This window comes from Sus scrofa, chromosome X (genome assembly GCF_054392235.1).
Source record: "Sus scrofa isolate SSC_HxYL_T2T_F1_AM1 chromosome X, Sscrofa_HxYL_maternal_Yorkshire_Landrace_v2.0, whole genome shotgun sequence".
NCBI lineage: Eukaryota > Metazoa > Chordata > Mammalia > Artiodactyla > Suidae > Sus > Sus scrofa.
In genome coordinates, this window is record NC_139401.1 from 957,691 (window position 1) to 980,110 (window position 22,420).

A 22,420-nucleotide genomic window follows, 5' to 3' on the forward strand; every position below is an offset into this window, starting at 1 on the left:
GGAGGTGTCTCGGAGGAGAGAGTCCCTGGTGCCCAGGAAACACCCACATATCCTCTGGGGGCCTGCTGTGAGTGCGTCCCGCTCAAGCCTCCATCCGCCCCCGACGTGGAGCCTGCGCCTTTGGAGCCTTGCCACTCCCACCTCTTAGAGCCTCGGAGCTGCACCTGAGGCCGGAAGGGGCTCTGGCGCCCTCGTGTGGACAGAGGCTCGAACAGCCCCTCTCAGGCTTGCCTTCTCTCTCTGGCTCAGCACGCCCCGGGGGGCTGCTTGGGCTGGGGCCCAGAGGAGGGTGGGGGCTCCAGCCCCCGCCAAGAAGGGCCCTTCCACCTGGGCTCTATCTCCCTCTCTCAAAGGCGTTCTTCATGCCCATGCCAACCTAGGCCATGCCTCGCCGTGGAAATCCTTAGCTCCAAATCCATCAGGGTGTGCCAGCCTGCACCCGTGTGGATGCAGCCTTGCCCAGATGGACTGAGGAAGATAGGCGCGTAAGGAGGGAACGAGTAGTTTTCCCCCTTCCTCATCCCCCTGCGATCCCATACTCCTTGCCATTCAGTCTTGCCTCGATTCTTTCCTTCTGGCTTGGTTCATCTTGCCAGGTCTCTCTTTCTCCCTTGGTTTTCAAACTCTCTTGACCCCACCTGGAGTGTGCCTCATCTGGAGCCCCATTGGTGCTTCCCAAGGCACAGAGTTTCCCAACCACACAAAACCAACCCAAGCAGCCCTTCTCCCCAGGGGGCCAGAAGGAAGCTCGGCCAGAGCTCTTGTGGATCCGTCAAGAGAGCGGCCTGCAGATGCCCGGCCTGGCTCGAGCTCCCATCATCTCAGCAGGTGCAGAGAAAGCAGAGGAGAGCCTCCCTCGGACAGACCAAGGGAGGTTCCTGAGCCCTCTGGAGAGACAAGGCCCAGCGCCGGGCACTGATGCTCTCCCAATTCGCTCTCCCTTTGGGCACCACCCGGGCACCCCTCACAGCCCCTGCATGCGCATCCCAAAACCCAGGCCACGCTGGGATTCCACACTCATCAGCTCCAGCACGGAACCCAGGAACGAGAACAGAAACCCACCCACCCAGCCGGCACGTGGGGAGGGGGCCTGCAGAAACACTGCCAAATCCAGATAGCCAGCCGCCGTCCAGCACCAGACAAAGGAACACCATCACGCATGCCTAGAGAAGTCCATACCACAACCAGCTCGAGGCTCCTACTCAGGCCTGTCCCCTGAGGACGCCTCTCAAGGACCACCCCTGGGCAGGCTGTAGAAAAGAAGGTGCCTTCACTCCGCGTGGGCGTGTATGTCCATTTGTGTAACCACGATGGACCACAGGATCCAGGGCATGCCCCAAAGAACCCTGGAACCACCGTCGGACCCAGCACTACCCCTCACGGCCATAGACCCCGACAAAGGGTCTCTTCTCTGCGTGAAACGCCCCACTCGCTTCAGGCAGCCCTCTTCCCAAGAGCAGCACATGGAAAGACATTCGTGGTCCATGGACAGATGCTTGGCTGAGCAAGCAGCTGTCCTTCTCCCCAACAGAAGCGGACTCAGCAATCCAGCGGCGCAGAAATGGGTGCCATGGGCAGCCCCAGTGTTGCGAAGAGAAACGCTCACACGAAAGGAAAGAGGTCTGGGAGGGAGACACACAGCCCATGGGAAACCCCTTCCCTCTCCCATCTCACCAGGGACACCCAGGAAATGGCTTCCAGGAAAGGAACCCCTGCACTGCCATCCAGATGCTGCTTGCCAAATGGGAAGGCGAGGCTGTGGGAATGCCTGGCATTGGGGAGGTCCGAGATCCAAACCCTTGCCCTTGCGGGGACTGGGGGTGTGGCCAGAGCCCTCCTTCCATGGAGCGCAAGCTACGATGTCTAGTCCCTCTTCTGGGAACCCAAGGGAGGAGAAGGGGAGCCAGACAGGATGGATAGACATGGCCGATGGGATCCCTGTGTTGGGAAAGTGCAATGGATCCACTTCGAGCAGCGCCCCGCGAAAAGGAGTCCTGAACATTCAACCCCAACACATGAGCGTCTCAGCGCTCCCCAGACAAGGTGTCACGCTCGAGAGGGCTGCCCCTGGGGAAAAGAGACGGGTCGAAGGACTCCGTGGATTCCGTCCAGATGGCCTAGCCTAGCCCATCGGACTCGACCGAATTCCCTGGTGAGGACGAAGTGATGAGGACAAAGACATGCTTCGTTTGGAGCGGATTGACTTCCCCAGGTATTCTCCTGCACCCGTGTGTGGTATGCAGATCCACTCTGCTCGGCAAAAGCATCCACTCCCAGGCTGGGCATCCCCAGGCGGGCGCTTCCAACCCACTCCCACCCAAGATATGGGCTCAGGAGAGACTTGGGATGCATTTGTCTATCCAGGTCCTAGCTATTGTTTCCTACTCTATCTGCATGCGTATGCGTGTGGGTGTGTTTGGAGAGAGAGAGGGAGGGAGGCAGAATGAGAGAAAGAGGGAGAGAACGAGGGAGAGAAGGAGAGAGGAGGGCCTTCACTCCTTTCTGGATCCATTCAGCTCATTCAGTTCAATGCCTCTTAGTCCTTGTCCATGGAGTTGGGGGCCCCCTGCCACACGGAGATGTGGTCTCGCCAGAGGGGGATCGCCCAGTGCAGCTCTTGCCCCAGCCACAGCCGGGACCAGGAGAGCCTCTGAAGCTGGGCAGCCGCGTGGGAACTCCCCTGAGAGCTTGCTGGAGGAGACCAATCAAGCGTCCTGAACGCATCACACCTGCTTTCAATCAGGCCTCCATTGCCTGGCGCCCTGCTGCCAAGAGAGGCTCTTCTCCAAAGGACACAAGGACATTTCCCTCAGCCTCCTCTGTGTGTGTGTGATTGTGTGTGTGTGAGAGAGAGAGAGATTGAGAGAGAGAAAGAAAGAGAACAGGCGGATGAGCCCAGCAGCCAACACTCTAGCCCCCGAAGCCCCCCATGTATTCCTCGGCACCACACTCCTTCTCACCTACCTGAAGCCGTGATGGGGACGGCTTGACCAGGGCCAGCTGGCGGTCCAATCCCGAGGCTGTGTGTGTCTGGGCGCCTGCCTCTAGGGGACCCCAAGCACGCCAAAGCCCAGGACCTGTTCCAAGCCTTCCAAACCCACTGCCACCCAACCAGGCGGCGAACTCACCTCCAAATCCGGAAGGCACACCTCCGCCCTCCGCCTGACAGGAGGTGTCTCGGAGGAGAGAGTCCCTGGTGCCCAGGAAACACCCACATATCCTCTGGGGGCCTGCTGTGAGTGCGTCCCGCTCAAGCCTCCATCCGCCCCCGACGTGGAGCCTGCGCCTTTGGAGCCTTGCCACTCCCACCTCTTAGAGCCTCGGAGCTGCACCTGAGGCCGGAAGGGGCTCTGGCGCCCTCGTGTGGACAGAGGCTCGAACAGCCCCTCTCAGGCTTGCCTTCTCTCTCTGGCTCAGCACGCCCCGGGGGGCTGCTTGGGCTGGGGCCCAGAGGAGGGTGGGGGCTCCAGCCCCCGCCAAGAAGGGCCCTTCCACCTGGGCTCTATCTCCCTCTCTCAAAGGCGTTCTTCATGCCCATGCCAACCTAGGCCATGCCTCGCCATGGAAATCCTTAGCTCCAAATCCATCAGGGTGTGCCAGCCTGCACGGGTGTGGATGCAGCCTTGCCCAGATGGACTGAGGAAGATAGGCGCGTAAGGAGGGAACGAGTCGTTTTCCCCCTTCCTCATCCCCCTGCGATCCCATACTCCTTGCCATTCAGTCTTGCCTCGATTCTTTCCTTCTGGCTTGGTTCATCTTGCCAGGTCTCTCTTTCTCCCTTGGTTTTCAAACTCTCTTGACCCCACCTGGAGTGTGCCTCATCTGGAGCCCCATTGGTGCTTCCCAAGGCACAGAGTTTCCCAACCACACAAAACCAACCCAAGCAGCCCTTCTCCCCAGGGGGCCAGAAGGAAGCTCGGCCAGAGCTCTTGTGGATCCGTCAAGAGAGCGGCCTGCAGATGCCCGGCCTGGCTCGAGCTCCCATCATCTCAGCAGGTGCAGAGAAAGCAGAGGAGAGCCTCCCTCGGACAGACCAAGGGAGGTTCCTGAGCCCTCTGGAGAGACAAGGCCCAGCGCCGGGCACTGCTGCTCTCCCAATTCGCTCTCCCTTTGGGCACCACCCGGGCACCCCTCACAGCCCCTGCATGCGCATCCCAAAACCCATGCCACGCTGGGATTCCACACTCATCAGCTCCAGCACGGAACCCAGGAACGAGAACAGAAACCCACCCACCCAGCCGGCACGTGGGGAGGGGGCCTGCAGAAACACTGCCAAATCCAGATAGCCAGCCGCCGTCCAGCACCAGACAAAGGAACACCATCACGCATGCCTAGAGAAGTCCATACCACAACCAGCTCGAGGCTCCTACACAGGCCTGTCCCCTGAGGACGCCTCTCAAGGACCACCCCTGGGCAGGCTGTAGAAAAGAAGGTGCCTTCACTCCGCGTGGGCGTGTATGTCCATTTGTGTAACCACGATGGACCACAGGATCCAGGGCATGCCCCAAAGAACCCTGGAACCACCGTCGGACCCAGCACTACCCCTCACGGCCATAGACCCCGACAAAGGGTCTCTTCTCTGCGTGAAACGCCCCACTCGCTTCAGGCAGCCCTCTTCCCAAGAGCAGCACATGGAAAGACATTCGTGGTCCATGGACAGATGCTTGGCTGAGCAAGCAGCTGTCCTTCTCCCCAACAGAAGCGGACTCAGCAATCCAGCGGCGCAGAAATGGGTGCCATGGGCAGCCCCAGTGTTGCGAAGAGAAACGCTCACACGAAAGGAAAGAGGTCTGGGAGGGAGACACACAGCCCATGGGAAACCCCTTCCCTCTCCCATCTCACCAGGGACACCCAGGAACTGGCTTCCAGGAAAGGAACCCCTGCACTGCCATCCAGATGCTGCTTGCCAAATGGGAGGGCGAGGCTGTGGGAATGCCTGGCATTGGGGAGGTCCGAGATCCAAACCCTTGCCCTTGCGGGGACTGGGGGTGTGGCCAGAGCCCTCCTTCCATGGAGCGCAAGCTACGATGTCTAGTCCCTCTTCTGGGAACCCAAGGGAGGAGAAGGGGAGCCAGACAGGATGGATAGACATGGCCGATGGGATCCCTGTGTTGGGAAAGTGCAATGGATCCACTTCGAGCAGCGCCCCGCGAAAAGGAGTCCTGAACATTCACCCCCAACACATGAGCGTCTCAGCGCTCCCCAGACAAGGTGTCACGCTCGAGAGGGCTGCCCCTGGGGAAAAGAGACGGGCCGAGGGACTCCGTGGATTCCATCCAGATGGCCTAGCCTAGCCCATCGGACTCGACCGAATTCCCTGGTGAGGACGAAGTGATGAGGACAAAGACATGCTTCGTTTGGAGTGGATTGACTTCCCCAGGTATTCTCCTGCACCCGTGTGTGGTAAGCAGATCCACTCTGCTGGGATAAAGCATCCACTCCCAGGCTGGGCATCCCCAGGCGGGCGCTTCCAACCCACTCCCACCCAAGATATGGGCTCAGGAGAGACTTGGGATGCATTTGTCTATCCAGGTCCTAGCTATTGTTTCCTACTCTATCTGCATGTGTATGCGTGTGGGTGTGTTTGGAGAGAGAGAGGGAGGGAGGCAGAATGAGAGAAAGAGGGAGAGAACGAGGGAGAGAAGGAGAGAGGAGGGCCTTCACTCCTTTCTGGATCCATTCAGCTCATTCAGTTCAATGCCTCTTAGTCCTTGTCCATGGAGTTGGGGGCCCCCTGCCACACGGAGATGTGGTCTCGCCAGAGGGGGATCGCCCAGTGCAGCTCTTGCCCCAGCCACAGCCGGGACCAGGAGAGCCTCTGAAGCTGGGCAGCCGCGTGGGAACTCCCCTGAAAGCTTGCTGGAGGAGACCAATCAAGCGTCCTGACCGCATCACACCTGCTTTCAATCAGGCCTCCATTGCCTGGCGCCCTGCTGCCAAGAGAGGCTCTTCTCCAAAGGACACAAGGACATTTCCCTCAGCCTCCTCTGTGTGTGTGTGATTGTGTGTGTGTGTGTGTGTGTGTGTGTGTGTGTGTGAGAGAGAGCGAGCGAGAGAGAAAAGGAAAACAGGCGGATGAGCCCAGCAACCAACACTGTAGCCCCCGAAGCCCCCCATGTATTCCTCGGCACCACACTCCTTCTCACCTACCTGAAGCCGTGATGGGGACGGCTTGACCAGGGCCAGCTGGCGGTCCAATCCCGAGGCTGTGTGTGTCTGGGCGCCTGCCTCTAGGGGACCCCAAGCACGCCAAAGCCCAGGACCTGTTCCAAGCCTTCCAAACCCACTGCCACCCAACCAGGCGGCGAACTCACCTCCAAATCCGGAAGGCACACCTCCGCCCTCCGCCTGACAGGAGGTGTCTCGGAGGAGAGAGTCCCTGGTGCCCAGGAAACACCCACATATCCTCTGGGGGCATGCTGTGAGTGCGTCCCGCTCAAGCCTCCATCCGCCCCCGACGTGGAGCCTGCGCCTTTGGAGCCTTGCCACTCCCACCTCTTAGAGCCTCGGAGCTGCACCTGAGGCCGGAAGGGGCTCTGGCGCCCTCGTGTGGACAGAGGCTCGAACAGCCCCTCTCAGGCTTGCCTTCTCTCTCGGGCTCAGCAGGCCCCTGGGGGCTGCTTGGGCTGGGGCCCAGAGGAGGGTGGGGGCTCCAGCCCCCGCCAAGAAGGGCCCTTCCACCTGGGCTCTATCTCCCTCTCTCAAAGGCGTTCTTCATGCCCATGCCAACCTAGGCCATGCCTCGCCGTGGAAATCCTTAGCTCCAAATCCATCAGGGTGTGCCAGCCTGCACCCGTGTGGATGCAGCCTTGCCCAGATGGACTGAGGAAGATAGGCGCGTAAGGAGGGAACGAGTCGTTTTCCCCCTTCCTCATCCCCCTGCGATCCCATACTCCTTGCCATTCAGTCTTGCCTCGATTCTTTCCTTCTGGCTTGGTTCATCTTGCCAGGTCTCTCTTGCTCCGTTTGTTTTCAAACTCTCTTGACCCCACCTGGAGTGTGCCTCATCTGGAGCCCCATTGGTGCTTCCCAAGGCACAGAGTTTCCCAACCACACAAAACCAACCCAAGCAGCCCTTCTCCCCAGGGGGCCAGAAGGAAGCTCGGCCAGAGCTCTTGTGGATCCGTCAAGAGAGCGGCCTGCAGATGCCCGGCCTGGCTCGAGCTCCCATCATCTCAGCAGGTGCAGAGAAAGCAGAGGAGAGCCTCCCTCGGACAGACCAAGGGAGGTTCCTGAGCCCTCTGGAGAGACAAAGCCCAGCGCCGGGCACTGATGCTCTCCCAATTCGCTCTCCCTTTGGGCACCACCCGGGCACCCCTCACAGCCCCTGGATGCGCATCCCAAAACCCAGGCCACGCTGGGATTCCACACTCATCAGCTCCAGCACGGAACCCAGGAACGAGAACAGAAACCCACCCACCCAGCCGGCACGTGGGGAGGGGGCCTGCAGAAACACTGCCAAATCCAGATAGCCAGCCGCCGTCCAGCACCAGACAAAGGAACACCATCACGCATGCCTAGAGAAGTCCATACCACAACCAGCTCGAGGCTCCTACACAGGCCTGTCCCCTGAGGACGCCTCTCAAGGACCACCCCTGGGCAGGCTGTAGAAAAGAAGGTGCCTTCACTCCGCGTGGGCGTGTATGTCCATTTGTGTAACCACGATGGACCACAGGATCCAGGGCATGCCCCAAAGAACCCTGGAACCACCGTCGGACCCAGCACTACCCCTCACGGCCATAGACCCCGACAAAGGGTCTCTTCTCTGCGTGAAACGCCCCACTCGCTTCAGGCAGCCCTCTTCCCAAGAGCAGCACATGGAAAGACATTCGTGGTCCATGGACAGATGCTTGGCTGAGCAAGCAGCTGTCCTTCTCCCCAACAGAAGCGGACTCAGCAATCCAGCGGCGCAGAAATGGGTGCCATGGGCAGCCCCAGTGTTGCGAAGAGAAACGCTCACACGAAAGGAAAGAGGTCTGGGAGGGAGACACACAGCCCATGGGAAACCCCTTCCCTCTCCCATCTCACCAGGGACACCCAGGAACTGGCTTCCAGGAAAGGAACCCCTGCACTGCCATCCAGATGCTGCTTGCCAAATGGGAAGGCGAGGCTGTGGGAATGCCTGGCATTGGGGAGGTCCGAGATCCAAACCCTTGCCCTTGCGGGGGCTGGGGGGGTGGCCAGAGCCCTCGTTCCATGGAGCGCAAGCTACGATGTCTAGTCCCTCTTCTGGGAACCCAAGGGAGGAGAAGGGGAGCCAGACAGGATGGATAGACATGGCCGATGGGATTCCTGTGTTGGGAAAGTGCAATGGATCCACTTCGAGCAGCGCCCCGCGAAAAGGAGTCCTGAACATTCAACCCCAACACATGAGCGTCTCAGCGCTCCCCAGACAAGGTGTCACGTTCGAGAGGGCTGCCCCTGGGGAAAAGAGACGGGCCGAAGGACTCCGTGGATTCCGTCCAGATGGCCTAGCCTAGCCCATCGGACTCGACCGAATTCCCTGGTGAGGACGAAGTGATGAGGACAAAGACATGCTTCGTTTGGAGCGGATTGACTTCCCCAGGTATTCTCCTGCACCCGTGTGTGGTATGCAGATCCACTCTGCTGGGCAAAAGCATCCACTCCCAGGCTGGGCATCCCCAGGCGGGCGCTTCCAACCCACTCCCACCCAAGATATGGGCTCAGGAGAGACTTGGGATGCATTTGTCTATCCAGGTCCTAGCTATTGTTTCCTACTCTATCTGCATGCGTATGCGTGTGGGTGTGTTTGGAGAGAGAGAGGGAGGGAGGCAGAATGAGAGAAAGAGGGAGAGAACGAGGGAGAGAAGGAGAGAGGAGGGCCTTCACTCCTTTCTGGATCCATTCAGCTCATTCAGTTCAATGCCTCTTAGTCCTTGTCCATGGAGTTGGGGGCCCCCTGCCACACGGAGATATGGTCTCGCCAGAGGGGGATCGCCCAGTGCAGCTCTTGCCCCAGCCACAGCCGGGACCAGGAGAGCCTCTGAAGCTGGGCAGCCGCGTGGGAACTCCCCTGAGAGCTTGCTGGAGGAGACCAATCAAGCGTCCTGAACGCATCACACCTGCTTTCAATCAGGCCTCCATTGCCTGGCGCCCTGCTGCCAAGAGAGGCTCTTCTCCAAAGGACACAAGGACATTTCCCTCAGCCTCCTCTGTGTGTGTGTGATTGTGTGTGTGTGAGAGAGAGAGAGAGAGAGAGATTGAGAGAGAGAAAGAAAGAGAACAGGCGGATGAGCCCAGCAGCCAACACTCTAGCCCCCGAAGCCCCCCATGTATTCCTCGGCACCACACTCCTTCTCACCTACCTGAAGCCGTGATGGGGACGGCTTGACCAGGGCCAGCTGGCGGTCCAATCCCGAGGCTGTGTGTGTCTGGGCGCCTGCCTCTAGGGGACCCCAAGCACGCCAAAGCCCAGGACCTGTTCCAAGCCTTCCAAACCCACTGCCACCCAACCAGGCGGCGAACTCACCTCCAAATCCGGAAGGCACACCTCCGCCCTCCGCCTGACAGGAGGTGTCTCGGAGGAGAGAGTCCCTGGTGCCCAGGAAACACCCACATATCCTCTGGGGGCATGCTGTGAGTGCGTCCCGCTCAAGCCTCCATCCGCCCCCGACGTGGAGCCTGCGCCTTTGGAGCCTTGCCACTCCCACCTCTTAGAGCCTCGGAGCTGCACCTGAGGCCGGAAGGGGCTCTGGCGCCCTCGTGTGGACAGAGGCTCGAACAGCCCCTCTCAGGCTTGCCTTCTCTCTCTGGCTCACCACGCCCCGGGGGGCTGCTTGGGCTGGGGCCCAGAGGAGGCTGGGGGCTCCAGCCCCCGCCAAGAAGGGCCCTTCCACCTGGGCTCTATCTCCCTCTCTCAAAGGCGTTCTTCATGCCCATGCCAACCTAGGCCATGCCTCGCCGTGGAAATCCTTAGCTCCAAATCCATCAGGGTGTGCCAGCCTGCACCCGTGTGGATGCAGCCTTGCCCAGATGGACTGAGGAAGATAGGCGCGTAAGGAGGGAACGAGTCGTTTTCCCCCTTCCTCATCCCCCTGCGATCCCATACTCCTTGCCATTCAGTCTTGCCTCGATTCTTTCCTTCTGGCTTGGTTCATCTTGCCAGGTCTCTCTTGCTCCGTTTGTTTTCAAACTCTCTTGACCCCACCTGGAGTGTGCCTCATCTGGAGCCCCATTGGTGCTTCCCAAGGCACAGAGTTTCCCAACCACACAAAACCAACCCAAGCAGCCCTTCTCCCCAGGGGGCCAGAAGGAAGCTCGGCCAGAGCTCTTGTGGATCCGTCAAGAGAGCGGCCTGCAGATGCCCGGCCTGGCTCGAGCTCCCATCATCTCAGCAGGTGCAGAGAAAGCAGAGGAGAGCCTCCCTCGGACAGACCAAGGGAGGTTCCTGAGCCCTCTGGAGAGACAAGGCCCAGCGCCGGGCACTGCTGCTCTCCCAATTCGCTCTCCCTTTGGGCACCACCCGGGCACCCCTCACAGCCCCTGGATGCGCATCCCAAAACCCAGGCCACGCTGGGATTCCACACTCATCAGCTCCAGCACGGAACCCAGGAACGAGAACAGAAACCCACCCACCCAGCCGGCACGTGGGGAGGGGGCCTGCAGAAACACTGCCAAATCCAGATAGCCAGCCGCCGTCCAGCACCAGACAAAGGAACACCATCACGCATGCCTAGAGAAGTCCATACCACAACCAGCTCGAGGCTCCTACACAGGCCTGTCCCCTGAGGACGCCTCTCAAGGACCACCCCTGGGCAGGCTGTAGAAAAGAAGGTGCCTTCACTCCGCGTGGGCGTGTATGTCCATTTGTGTAACCACGATGGACCACAGGATCCAGGGCATGCCCCAAAGAACCCTGGAACCACCGTCGGACCCAGCACTACCCCTCACGGCCATAGACCCCGACAAAGGGTCTCTTCTCTGCGTGAAACGCCCCACTCGCTTCAGGCAGCCCTCTTCCCAAGAGCAGCACATGGAAAGACATTCGTGGTCCATGGACAGATGCTTGGCTGAGCAAGCAGCTGTCCTTCTCCCCAACAGAAGCGGACTCAGCAATCCAGCGGCGCAGAAATGGGTGCCATGGGCAGCCCCAGTGTTGCGAAGAGAAACGCTCACACGAAAGGAAAGAGGTCTGGGAGGGAGACACACAGCCCATGGGAAACCCCTTCCCTCTCCCATCTCACCAGGGACACCCAGGAACTGGCTTCCAGGAAAGGAACCCCTGCACTGCCATCCAGATGCTGCTTGCCAAATGGGAAGGCGAGGCTGTGGGAATGCCTGGAATTGGGGAGGTCCGAGATCCAAACCCTTGCCCTTGCGGGGACTGGGGGTGTGGCCAGAGCCCTCCTTCCATGGAGCGCAAGCTACGATGTCTAGTCCCTCTTCTGGGAACCCAAGGGAGGAGAAGGGGAGCCAGACAGGATGGATAGACATGGCCGATGGGATTCCTGTGTTGGGAAAGTGCAATGGATCCACTTCGAGCAGCGCCCCGCGAAAAGGAGTCCTGAACATTCAACCCCAACACATGAGCGTCTCAGCGCTCCCCAGACAAGGTGTCACGTTCGAGAGGGCTGCCCCTGGGGAAAAGAGACGGGTCGAAGGACTCCGTGGATTCCGTCCAGATGGCCTAGCCTAGCCCATCGGACTCGACCGAATTCCCTGGTGAGGACGAAGTGATGAGGACAAAGACATGCTTCGTTTGGAGCGGATTGACTTCCCCAGGTATTCTCCTGCACCCGTGTGTGGTATGCAGATCCACTCTGCTGGGCAAAAGCATCCACTCCCAGGCTGGGCATCCCCAGGCGGGCGCTTCCAACCCACTCCCACCCAAGATATGGGCTCAGGAGAGACTTGGGATGCATTTGTCTATCCAGGTCCTAGCTATTGTTTCCTACTCTATCTGCATGCGTATGCGTGTGGGTGTGTTTGGAGAGAGAGAGGGAGGGAGGCAGAATGAGAGAAAGAGGGAGAGAACGAGGGAGAGAAGGAGAGAGGAGGGCCTTCACTCCTTTCTGGATCCATTCAGCTCATTCAGTTCAATGCCTCTTAGTCCTTGTCCATGGAGTTGGGGGCCCCCTGCCACACGGAGATATGGTCTCGCCAGAGGGGGATCGCCCAGTGCAGCTCTTGCCCCAGCCACAGCCGGGACCAGGAGAGCCTCTGAAGCTGGGCAGCCGCGTGGGAACTCCCCTGAGAGCTTGCTGGAGGAGACCAATCAAGCGTCCTGAACGCATCACACCTGCTTTCAATCAGGCCTCCATTGCCTGGCGCCCTGCTGCCAAGAGAGGCTCTTCTCCAAAGGACACAAGGACATTTCCCTCAGCCTCCTCTGTGTGTGTGTGATTGTGTGTGTGTGAGAGAGAGAGAGAGAGAGAGATTGAGAGAGAGAAAGAAAGAGAACAGGCGGATGAGCCCAGCAGCCAACACTCTAGCCCCCGAAGCCCCCCATGTATTCCTCGGCACCACACTCCTTCTCACCTACCTGAAGCCGTGATGGGGACGGCTTGACCAGGGCCAGCTGGCGGTCCAATCCCGAGGCTGTGTGTGTCTGGGCGCCTGCCTCTAGGGGACCCCAAGCACGCCAAAGCCCAGGACCTGTTCCAAGCCTTCCAAACCCACTGCCACCCAACCAGGCGGCGAACTCACCTCCAAATCCGGAAGGCACACCTCCGCCCTCCGCCTGACAGGAGGTGTCTCGGAGGAGAGAGTCCCTGGTGCCCAGGAAACACCCACATATCCTCTGGGGGCATGCTGTGAGTGCGTCCCGCTCAAGCCTCCATCCGCCCCCGACGTGGAGCCTGCGCCTTTGGAGCCTTGCCACTCCCACCTCTTAGAGCCTCGGAGCTGCACCTGAGGCCGGAAGGGGCTCTGGCGCCCTCGTGTGGACAGAGGCTCGAACAGCCCCTCTCAGGCTTGCCTTCTCTCTCTGGCTCAGCACGCCCCGGGGGGCTGCTTGGGCTGGGGCCCAGAGGAGGGTGGGGGCTCCAGCCCCCGCCAAGAAGGGCCCTTCCACCTGGGCTCTATCTCCCTCTCTCAAAGGCGTTCTTCATGCCCATGCCAACCTAGGCCATGCCTCGCCGTGGAAATCCTTAGCTCCAAATCCATCAGGGTGTGCCAGCCTGCACCCGTGTGGATGCAGCCTTGCCCAGATGGACTGAGGAAGATAGGCGCGTAAGGAGGGAACGAGTAGTTTTCCCCCTTCCTCATCCCCCTGCGATCCCATACTCCTTGCCATTCAGTCTTGCCTCGATTCTTTCCTTCTGGCTTGGTTCATCTTGCCAGGTCTCTCTTTCTCCCTTGGTTTTCAAACTCTCTTGACCCCACCTGGAGTGTGCCTCATCTGGAGCCCCATTGGTGCTTCCCAAGGCACAGAGTTTCCCAACCACACAAAACCAACCCAAGCAGCCCTTCTCCCCAGGGGGCCAGAAGGAAGCTCGGCCAGAGCTCTTGTGGATCCGTCAAGAGAGCGGCCTGCAGATGCCCGGCCTGGCTCGAGCTCCCATCATCTCAGCAGGTGCAGAGAAAGCAGAGGAGAGCCTCCCTCGGACAGACCAAGGGAGGTTCCTGAGCCCTCTGGAGAGACAAGGCCCAGCGCCGGGCACTGATGCTCTCCCAATTCGCTCTCCCTTTGGGCACCACCCGGGCACCCCTCACAGCCCCTGCATGCGCATCCCAAAACCCAGGCCACGCTGGGATTCCACACTCATCAGCTCCAGCACGGAACCCAGGAACGAGAACAGAAACCCACCCACCCAGCCGGCACGTGGGGAGGGGGCCTGCAGAAACACTGCCAAATCCAGATAGCCAGCCGCCGTCCAGCACCAGACAAAGGAACACCATCACGCATGCCTAGAGAAGTCCATACCACAACCAGCTCGAGGCTCCTACTCAGGCCTGTCCCCTGAGGACGCCTCTCAAGGACCACCCCTGGGCAGGCTGTAGAAAAGAAGGTGCCTTCACTCCGCGTGGGCGTGTATGTCCATTTGTGTAACCACGATGGACCACAGGATCCAGGGCATGCCCCAAAGAACCCTGGAACCACCGTCGGACCCAGCACTACCCCTCACGGCCATAGACCCCGACAAAGGGTCTCTTCTCTGCGTGAAACGCCCCACTCGCTTCAGGCAGCCCTCTTCCCAAGAGCAGCACATGGAAAGACATTCGTGGTCCATGGACAGATGCTTGGCTGAGCAAGCAGCTGTCCTTCTCCCCAACAGAAGCGGACTCAGCAATCCAGCGGCGCAGAAATGGGTGCCATGGGCAGCCCCAGTGTTGCGAAGAGAAACGCTCACACGAAAGGAAAGAGGTCTGGGAGGGAGACACACAGCCCATGGGAAACCCCTTCCCTCTCCCATCTCACCAGGGACACCCAGGAAATGGCTTCCAGGAAAGGAACCCCTGCACTGCCATCCAGATGCTGCTTGCCAAATGGGAAGGCGAGGCTGTGGGAATGCCTGGCATTGGGGAGGTCCGAGATCCAAACCCTTGCCCTTGCGGGGACTGGGGGTGTGGCCAGAGCCCTCCTTCCATGGAGCGCAAGCTACGATGTCTAGTCCCTCTTCTGGGAACCCAAGGGAGGAGAAGGGGAGCCAGACAGGATGGATAGACATGGCCGATGGGATCCCTGTGTTGGGAAAGTGCAATGGATCCACTTCGAGCAGCGCCCCGCGAAAAGGAGTCCTGAACATTCAACCCCAACACATGAGCGTCTCAGCGCTCCCCAGACAAGGTGTCACGCTCGAGAGGGCTGCCCCTGGGGAAAAGAGACGGGTCGAAGGACTCCGTGGATTCCGTCCAGATGGCCTAGCCTAGCCCATCGGACTCGACCGAATTCCCTGGTGAGGACGAAGTGATGAGGACAAAGACATGCTTCGTTTGGAGCGGATTGACTTCCCCAGGTATTCTCCTGCACCCGTGTGTGGTATGCAGATCCACTCTGCTGGGCAAAAGCATCCACTCCCAGGCTGGGCATCCCCAGGCGGGCGCTTCCAACCCACTCCCACCCAAGATATGGGCTCAGGAGAGACTTGGGATGCATTTGTCTATCCAGGTCCTAGCTATTGTTTCCTACTCTATCTGCATGCGTATGCGTGTGGGTGTGTTTGGAGAGAGAGAGGGAGGGAGGCAGAATGAGAGAAAGAGGGAGAGAACGAGGGAGAGAAGGAGAGAGGAGGGCCTTCACTCCTTTCTGGATCCATTCAGCTCATTCAGTTCAATGCCTCTTAGTCCTTGTCCATGGAGTTGGGGGCCCCCTGCCACACGGAGATGTGGTCTCGCCAGAGGGGGATCGCCCAGTGCAGCTCTTGCCCCAGCCACAGCCGGGACCAGGAGAGCCTCTGAAGCTGGGCAGCCGCGTGGGAACTCCCCTGAGAGCTTGCTGGAGGAGACCAATCAAGCGTCCTGAACGCATCACACCTGCTTTCAATCAGGCCTCCATTGCCTGGCGCCCTGCTGCCAAGAGAGGCTCTTCTCCAAAGGACACAAGGACATTTCCCTCAGCCTCCTCTGTGTGTGTGTGATTGTGTGTGTGTGAGAGAGAGAGAGATTGAGAGAGAGAAAGAAAGAGAACAGGCGGATGAGCCCAGCAGCCAACACTCTAGCCCCCGAAGCCCCCCATGTATTCCTCGGCACCACACTCCTTCTCACCTACCTGAAGCCGTGATGGGGACGGCTTGACCAGGGCCAGCTGGCGGTCCAATCCCGAGGCTGTGTGTGTCTGGGCGCCTGCCTCTAGGGGACCCCAAGCACGCCAAAGCCCAGGACCTGTTCCAAGCCTTCCAAACCCACTGCCACCCAACCAGGCGGCGAACTCACCTCCAAATCCGGAAGGCACACCTCCGCCCTCCGCCTGACAGGAGGTGTCTCGGAGGAGAGAGTCCCTGGTGCCCAGGAAACACCCACATATCCTCTGGGGGCCTGCTGTGAGTGCGTCCCGCTCAAGCCTCCATCCGCCCCCGACGTGGAGCCTGCGCCTTTGGAGCCTTGCCACTCCCACCTCTTAGAGCCTCGGAGCTGCACCTGAGGCCGGAAGGGGCTCTGGCGCCCTCGTGTGGACAGAGGCTCGAACAGCCCCTCTCAGGCTTGCCTTCTCTCTCTGGCTCAGCACGCCCCGGGGGGCTGCTTGGGCTGGGGCCCAGAGGAGGGTGGGGGCTCCAGCCCCCGCCAAGAAGGGCCCTTCCACCTGGGCTCTATCTCCCTCTCTCAAAGGCGTTCTTCATGCCCATGCCAACCTAGGCCATGCCTCGCCATGGAAATCCTTAGCTCCAAATCCATCAGGGTGTGCCAGCCTGCACGGGTGTGGATGCAGCCTTGCCCAGATGGACTGAGGAAGATAGGCGCGTAAGGAGGGAACGAGTCGTTTTCCCCCTTCCTCATCCCCCTGCGATCCCATACTCCTTGCCATTCAGTCTTGCCTCGATTCTTTCCTTCTGGCTTGGTTCATCTTGCCAGGTCTCTCTTTCTCCCTTGGTTTTCAAACTCTCTTGACCCCACCTGGAGTGTGCCTCATCTGGAGCCCCATTGGTGCTTCCCAAGGCACAGAGTTTCCCAACCACACAAAACCAACCCAAGCAGCCCTTCTCCCCAGGGGGCCAGAAGGAAGCTCGGCCAGAGCTCTTGTGGATCCGTCAAGAGAGCGGCCTGCAGATGCCCGGCCTGGCTCGAGCTCCCATCATCTCAGCAGGTGCAGAGAAAGCAGAGGAGAGCCTCCCTCGGACAGACCAAGGGAGGTTCCTGAGCCCTCTGGAGAGACAAGGCCCAGCGCCGGGCACTGCTGCTCTCCCAATTCGCTCTCCCTTTGGGCACCACCCGGGCACCCCTCACAGCCCCTGCATGCGCATCCCAAAACCCATGCCACGCTGGGATTCCACACTCATCAGCTCCAGCACGGAACCCAGGAACGAGAACAGAAACCCACCCACCCAGCCGGCACGTGGGGAGGGGGCCTGCAGAAACACTGCCAAATCCAGATAGCCAGCCGCCGTCCAGCACCAGACAAAGGAACACCATCACGCATGCCTAGAGAAGTCCATACCACAACCAGCTCGAGGCTCCTACACAGGCCTGTCCCCTGAGGACGCCTCTCAAGGACCACCCCTGGGCAGGCTGTAGAAAAGAAGGTGCCTTCACTCCGCGTGGGCGTGTATGTCCATTTGTGTAACCACGATGGACCACAGGATCCAGGGCATGCCCCAAAGAACCCTGGAACCACCGTCGGACCCAGCACTACCCCTCACGGCCATAGACCCCGACAAAGGGTCTCTTCTCTGCGTGAAACGCCCCACTCGCTTCAGGCAGCCCTCTTCCCAAGAGCAGCACATGGAAAGACATTCGTGGTCCATGGACAGATGCTTGGCTGAGCAAGCAGCTGTCCTTCTCCCCAACAGAAGCGGACTCAGCAATCCAGCGGCGCAGAAATGGGTGCCATGGGCAGCCCCAGTGTTGCGAAGAGAAACGCTCACACGAAAGGAAAGAGGTCTGGGAGGGAGACACACAGCCCATGGGAAACCCCTTCCCTCTCCCATCTCACCAGGGACACCCAGGAACTGGCTTCCAGGAAAGGAACCCCTGCACTGCCATCCAGATGCTGCTTGCCAAATGGGAGGGCGAGGCTGTGGGAATGCCTGGCATTGGGGAGGTCCGAGATCCAAACCCTTGCCCTTGCGGGGACTGGGGGTGTGGCCAGAGCCCTCCTTCCATGGAGCGCAAGCTACGATGTCTAGTCCCTCTTCTGGGAACCCAAGGGAGGAGAAGGGGAGCCAGACAGGATGGATAGACATGGCCGATGGGATCCCTGTGTTGGGAAAGTGCAATGGATCCACTTCGAGCAGCGCCCCGCGAAAAGGAGTCCTGAACATTCACCCCCAACACATGAGCGTCTCAGCGCTCCCCAGACAAGGTGTCACGCTCGAGAGGGCTGCCCCTGGGGAAAAGAGACGGGCCGAAGGACTCCGTGGATTCCATCCAGATGGCCTAGCCTAGCCCATCGGACTCGACCGAATTCCCTGGTGAGGACGAAGTGATGAGGACAAAGACATGCTTCGTTTGGAGTGGATTGACTTCCCCAGGTATTCTCCTGCACCCGTGTGTGGTAAGCAGATCCACTCTGCTGGGAAAAAGCATCCACTCCCAGGCTGGGCATCCCCAGGCGGGCGCTTCCAACCCACTCCCACCCAAGATATGGGCTCAGGAGAGACTTGGGATGCATTTGTCTATCCAGGTCCTAGCTATTGTTTCCTACTCTATCTGCATGTGTATGCGTGTGGGTGTGTTTGGAGAGAGAGAGGGAGGGAGGCAGAATGAGAGAAAGAGGGAGAGAACGAGGGAGAGAAGGAGAGAGGAGGGTCTTCACTCCTTTCTGGATCCATTCAGCTCATTCAGTTCAATGCCTCTTAGACTTTGTCCATGGAGTTTGGGCCCCCCTGCCACACGGAGATGTGGTCTCGCCAGAGGGGGATCGCCCAGTGCAGCTCTTGCCCCAGCCACAGCCGGGACCAGGAGAGCCTCTGAAGCTGGGCAGCCGCGTGGGAACTCCCCTGAAAGCTTGCTGGAGGAGACCAATCAAGCGTCCTGAACGCATCACACCTGCTTTCAATCAGGCCTCCATTGCCTGGCGCCCTGCTGCCAAGAGAGGCTCTTCTCCAAAGGACACAAGGACATTTCCCTCAGCCTCCTCTGTGTGTGTGTGATTGTGTGTGTGTGTCTGTGTGTGTGAGAGAGAGCGAGCGAGAGAGAAAAGGAAAACAGGCGGATGAGCCCAGCTGCCAACACTCTAGCCCCCGAAGCCCCCCATGTATTCCTCGGCACCACACTCCTTCTCACCTACCTGAAGCCGTGATGGGGACGGCTTGACCAGGGCCAGCTGGCGGTCCAATCCCGAGGCTGTGTGTGTCTGGGCGCCTGCCTCTAGGGGACCCCAAGCACGCCAAAGCCCAGGACCTGTTCCAAGCCTTCCAAACCCACTGCCACCCAACCAGGCGGCGAACTCACCTCCAAATCCGGAAGGCACACCTCCGCCCTCCGCCTGACAGGAGGTGTCTCGGAGGAGAGAGTCCCTGGTGCCCAGGAAACACCCACATATCCTCTGGGGGCCTGCTGTGAGTGCGTCCCGCTCAAGCCTCCATCCGCCCCCGACGTGGAGCCTGCGCCTTTGGAGCCTTGCCACTCCCACCTCTTAGAGCCTCGGAGCTGCACCTGAGGCCGGAAGGGGCTCTGGCGCCCTCGTGTGGACAGAGGCTCGAACAGCCCCTCTCAGGCTTGCCTTCTCTCTCTGGCTCAGCACGCCCCGGGGGGCTGCTTGGGCTGGGGCCCAGAGGAGGGTGGGGGCTCCAGCCCCCGCCAAGAAGGGCCCTTCCACCTGGGCTCTATCTCCCTCTCTCAAAGGCGTTCTTCATGCCCATGCCAACCTAGGCCATGCCTCGCCGTGGAAATCCTTAGCTCCAAATCCATCAGGGTGTGCCAGCCTGCACCCGTGTGGATGCAGCCTTGCCCAGATGGACTGAGGAAGATAGGCGCGTAAGGAGGGAACGAGTAGTTTTCCCCCTTCCTCATCCCCCTGCGATCCCATACTCCTTGCCATTCAGTCTTGCCTCGATTCTTTCCTTCTGGCTTGGTTCATCTTGCCAGGTCTCTCTTTCTCCCTTGGTTTTCAAACTCTCTTGACCCCACCTGGAGTGTGCCTCATCTGGAGCCCCATTGGTGCTTCCCAAGGCACAGAGTTTCCCAACCACACAAAACCAACCCAAGCAGCCCTTCTCCCCAGGGGGCCAGAAGGAAGCTCGGCCAGAGCTCTTGTGGATCCGTCAAGAGAGCGGCCTGCAGATGCCCGGCCTGGCTCGAGCTCCCATCATCTCAGCAGGTGCAGAGAAAGCAGAGGAGAGCCTCCCTCGGACAGACCAAGGGAGGTTCCTGAGCCCTCTGGAGAGACAAGGCCCAGCGCCGGGCACTGATGCTCTCCCAATTCGCTCTCCCTTTGGGCACCACCCGGGCACCCCTCACAGCCCCTGCATGCGCATCCCAAAACCCAGGCCACGCTGGGATTCCACACTCATCAGCTCCAGCACGGAACCCAGGAACGAGAACAGAAACCCACCCACCCAGCCGGCACGTGGGGAGGGGGCCTGCAGAAACACTGCCAAATCCAGATAGCCAGCCGCCGTCCAGCACCAGACAAAGGAACACCATCACGCATGCCTAGAGAAGTCCATACCACAACCAGCTCGAGGCTCCTACTCAGGCCTGTCCCCTGAGGACGCCTCTCAAGGACCACCCCTGGGCAGGCTGTAGAAAAGAAGGTGCCTTCACTCCGCGTGGGCGTGTATGTCCATTTGTGTAACCACGATGGACCACAGGATCCAGGGCATGCCCCAAAGAACCCTGGAACCACCGTCGGACCCAGCACTACCCCTCACGGCCATAGACCCCGACAAAGGGTCTCTTCTCTGCGTGAAACGCCCCACTCGCTTCAGGCAGCCCTCTTCCCAAGAGCAGCACATGGAAAGACATTCGTGGTCCATGGACAGATGCTTGGCTGAGCAAGCAGCTGTCCTTCTCCCCAACAGAAGCGGACTCAGCAATCCAGCGGCGCAGAAATGGGTGCCATGGGCAGCCCCAGTGTTGCGAAGAGAAACGCTCACACGAAAGGAAAGAGGTCTGGGAGGGAGACACACAGCCCATGGGAAACCCCTTCCCTCTCCCATCTCACCAGGGACACCCAGGAAATGGCTTCCAGGAAAGGAACCCCTGCACTGCCATCCAGATGCTGCTTGCCAAATGGGAAGGCGAGGCTGTGGGAATGCCTGGCATTGGGGAGGTCCGAGATCCAAACCCTTGCCCTTGCGGGGACTGGGGGTGTGGCCAGAGCCCTCCTTCCATGGAGCGCAAGCTACGATGTCTAGTCCCTCTTCTGGGAACCCAAGGGAGGAGAAGGGGAGCCAGACAGGATGGATAGACATGGCCGATGGGATCCCTGTGTTGGGAAAGTGCAATGGATCCACTTCGAGCAGCGCCCCGCGAAAAGGAGTCCTGAACATTCAACCCCAACACATGAGCGTCTCAGCGCTCCCCAGACAAGGTGTCACGCTCGAGAGGGCTGCCCCTGGGGAAAAGAGACGGGTCGAAGGACTCCGTGGATTCCGTCCAGATGGCCTAGCCTAGCCCATCGGACTCGACCGAATTCCCTGGTGAGGACGAAGTGATGAGGACAAAGACATGCTTCGTTTGGAGCGGATTGACTTCCCCAGGTATTCTCCTGCACCCGTGTGTGGTATGCAGATCCACTCTGCTCGGCAAAAGCATCCACTCCCAGGCTGGGCATCCCCAGGCGGGCGCTTCCAACCCACTCCCACCCAAGATATGGGCTCAGGAGAGACTTGGGATGCATTTGTCTATCCAGGTCCTAGCTATTGTTTCCTACTCTATCTGCATGCGTATGCGTGTGGGTGTGTTTGGAGAGAGAGAGGGAGGGAGGCAGAATGAGAGAAAGAGGGAGAGAACGAGGGAGAGAAGGAGAGAGGAGGGCCTTCACTCCTTTCTGGATCCATTCAGCTCATTCAGTTCAATGCCTCTTAGTCCTTGTCCATGGAGTTGGGGGCCCCCTGCCACACGGAGATGTGGTCTCGCCAGAGGGGGATCGCCCAGTGCAGCTCTTGCCCCAGCCACAGCCGGGACCAGGAGAGCCTCTGAAGCTGGGCAGCCGCGTGGGAACTCCCCTGAGAGCTTGCTGGAGGAGACCAATCAAGCGTCCTGAACGCATCACACCTGCTTTCAATCAGGCCTCCATTGCCTGGCGCCCTGCTGCCAAGAGAGGCTCTTCTCCAAAGGACACAAGGACATTTCCCTCAGCCTCCTCTGTGTGTGTGTGATTGTGTGTGTGTGAGAGAGAGAGAGATTGAGAGAGAGAAAGAAAGAGAACAGGCGGATGAGCCCAGCAGCCAACACTCTAGCCCCCGAAGCCCCCCATGTATTCCTCGGCACCACACTCCTTCTCACCTACCTGAAGCCGTGATGGGGACGGCTTGACCAGGGCCAGCTGGCGGTCCAATCCCGAGGCTGTGTGTGTCTGGGCGCCTGCCTCTAGGGGACCCCAAGCACGCCAAAGCCCAGGACCTGTTTCCAGCCTTCCCAACCCACTGCCACCCAACCAGGCGGCGAACCCACCTCCAAATCCGGAAGGCACACTTCCGCCCTCCGCCTGACAGGAGGTGTCTCGGAGGAGAGAGTCCCTGGTGCCCAGGAAACACCCACATATCCTCTGGGGGCCTGCTGTGAGTGCGTCCCGCTCAAGCCTCCATCCGCCCCCGACGTGGAGCCTGCGCCTTTGGAGCCTTGCCACTCCCACCTCTTAGAGCCTCGGAGCTGCACCTGAGGCCGGAAGGGGCTCTGGCGCCCTCGTGTGGACAGA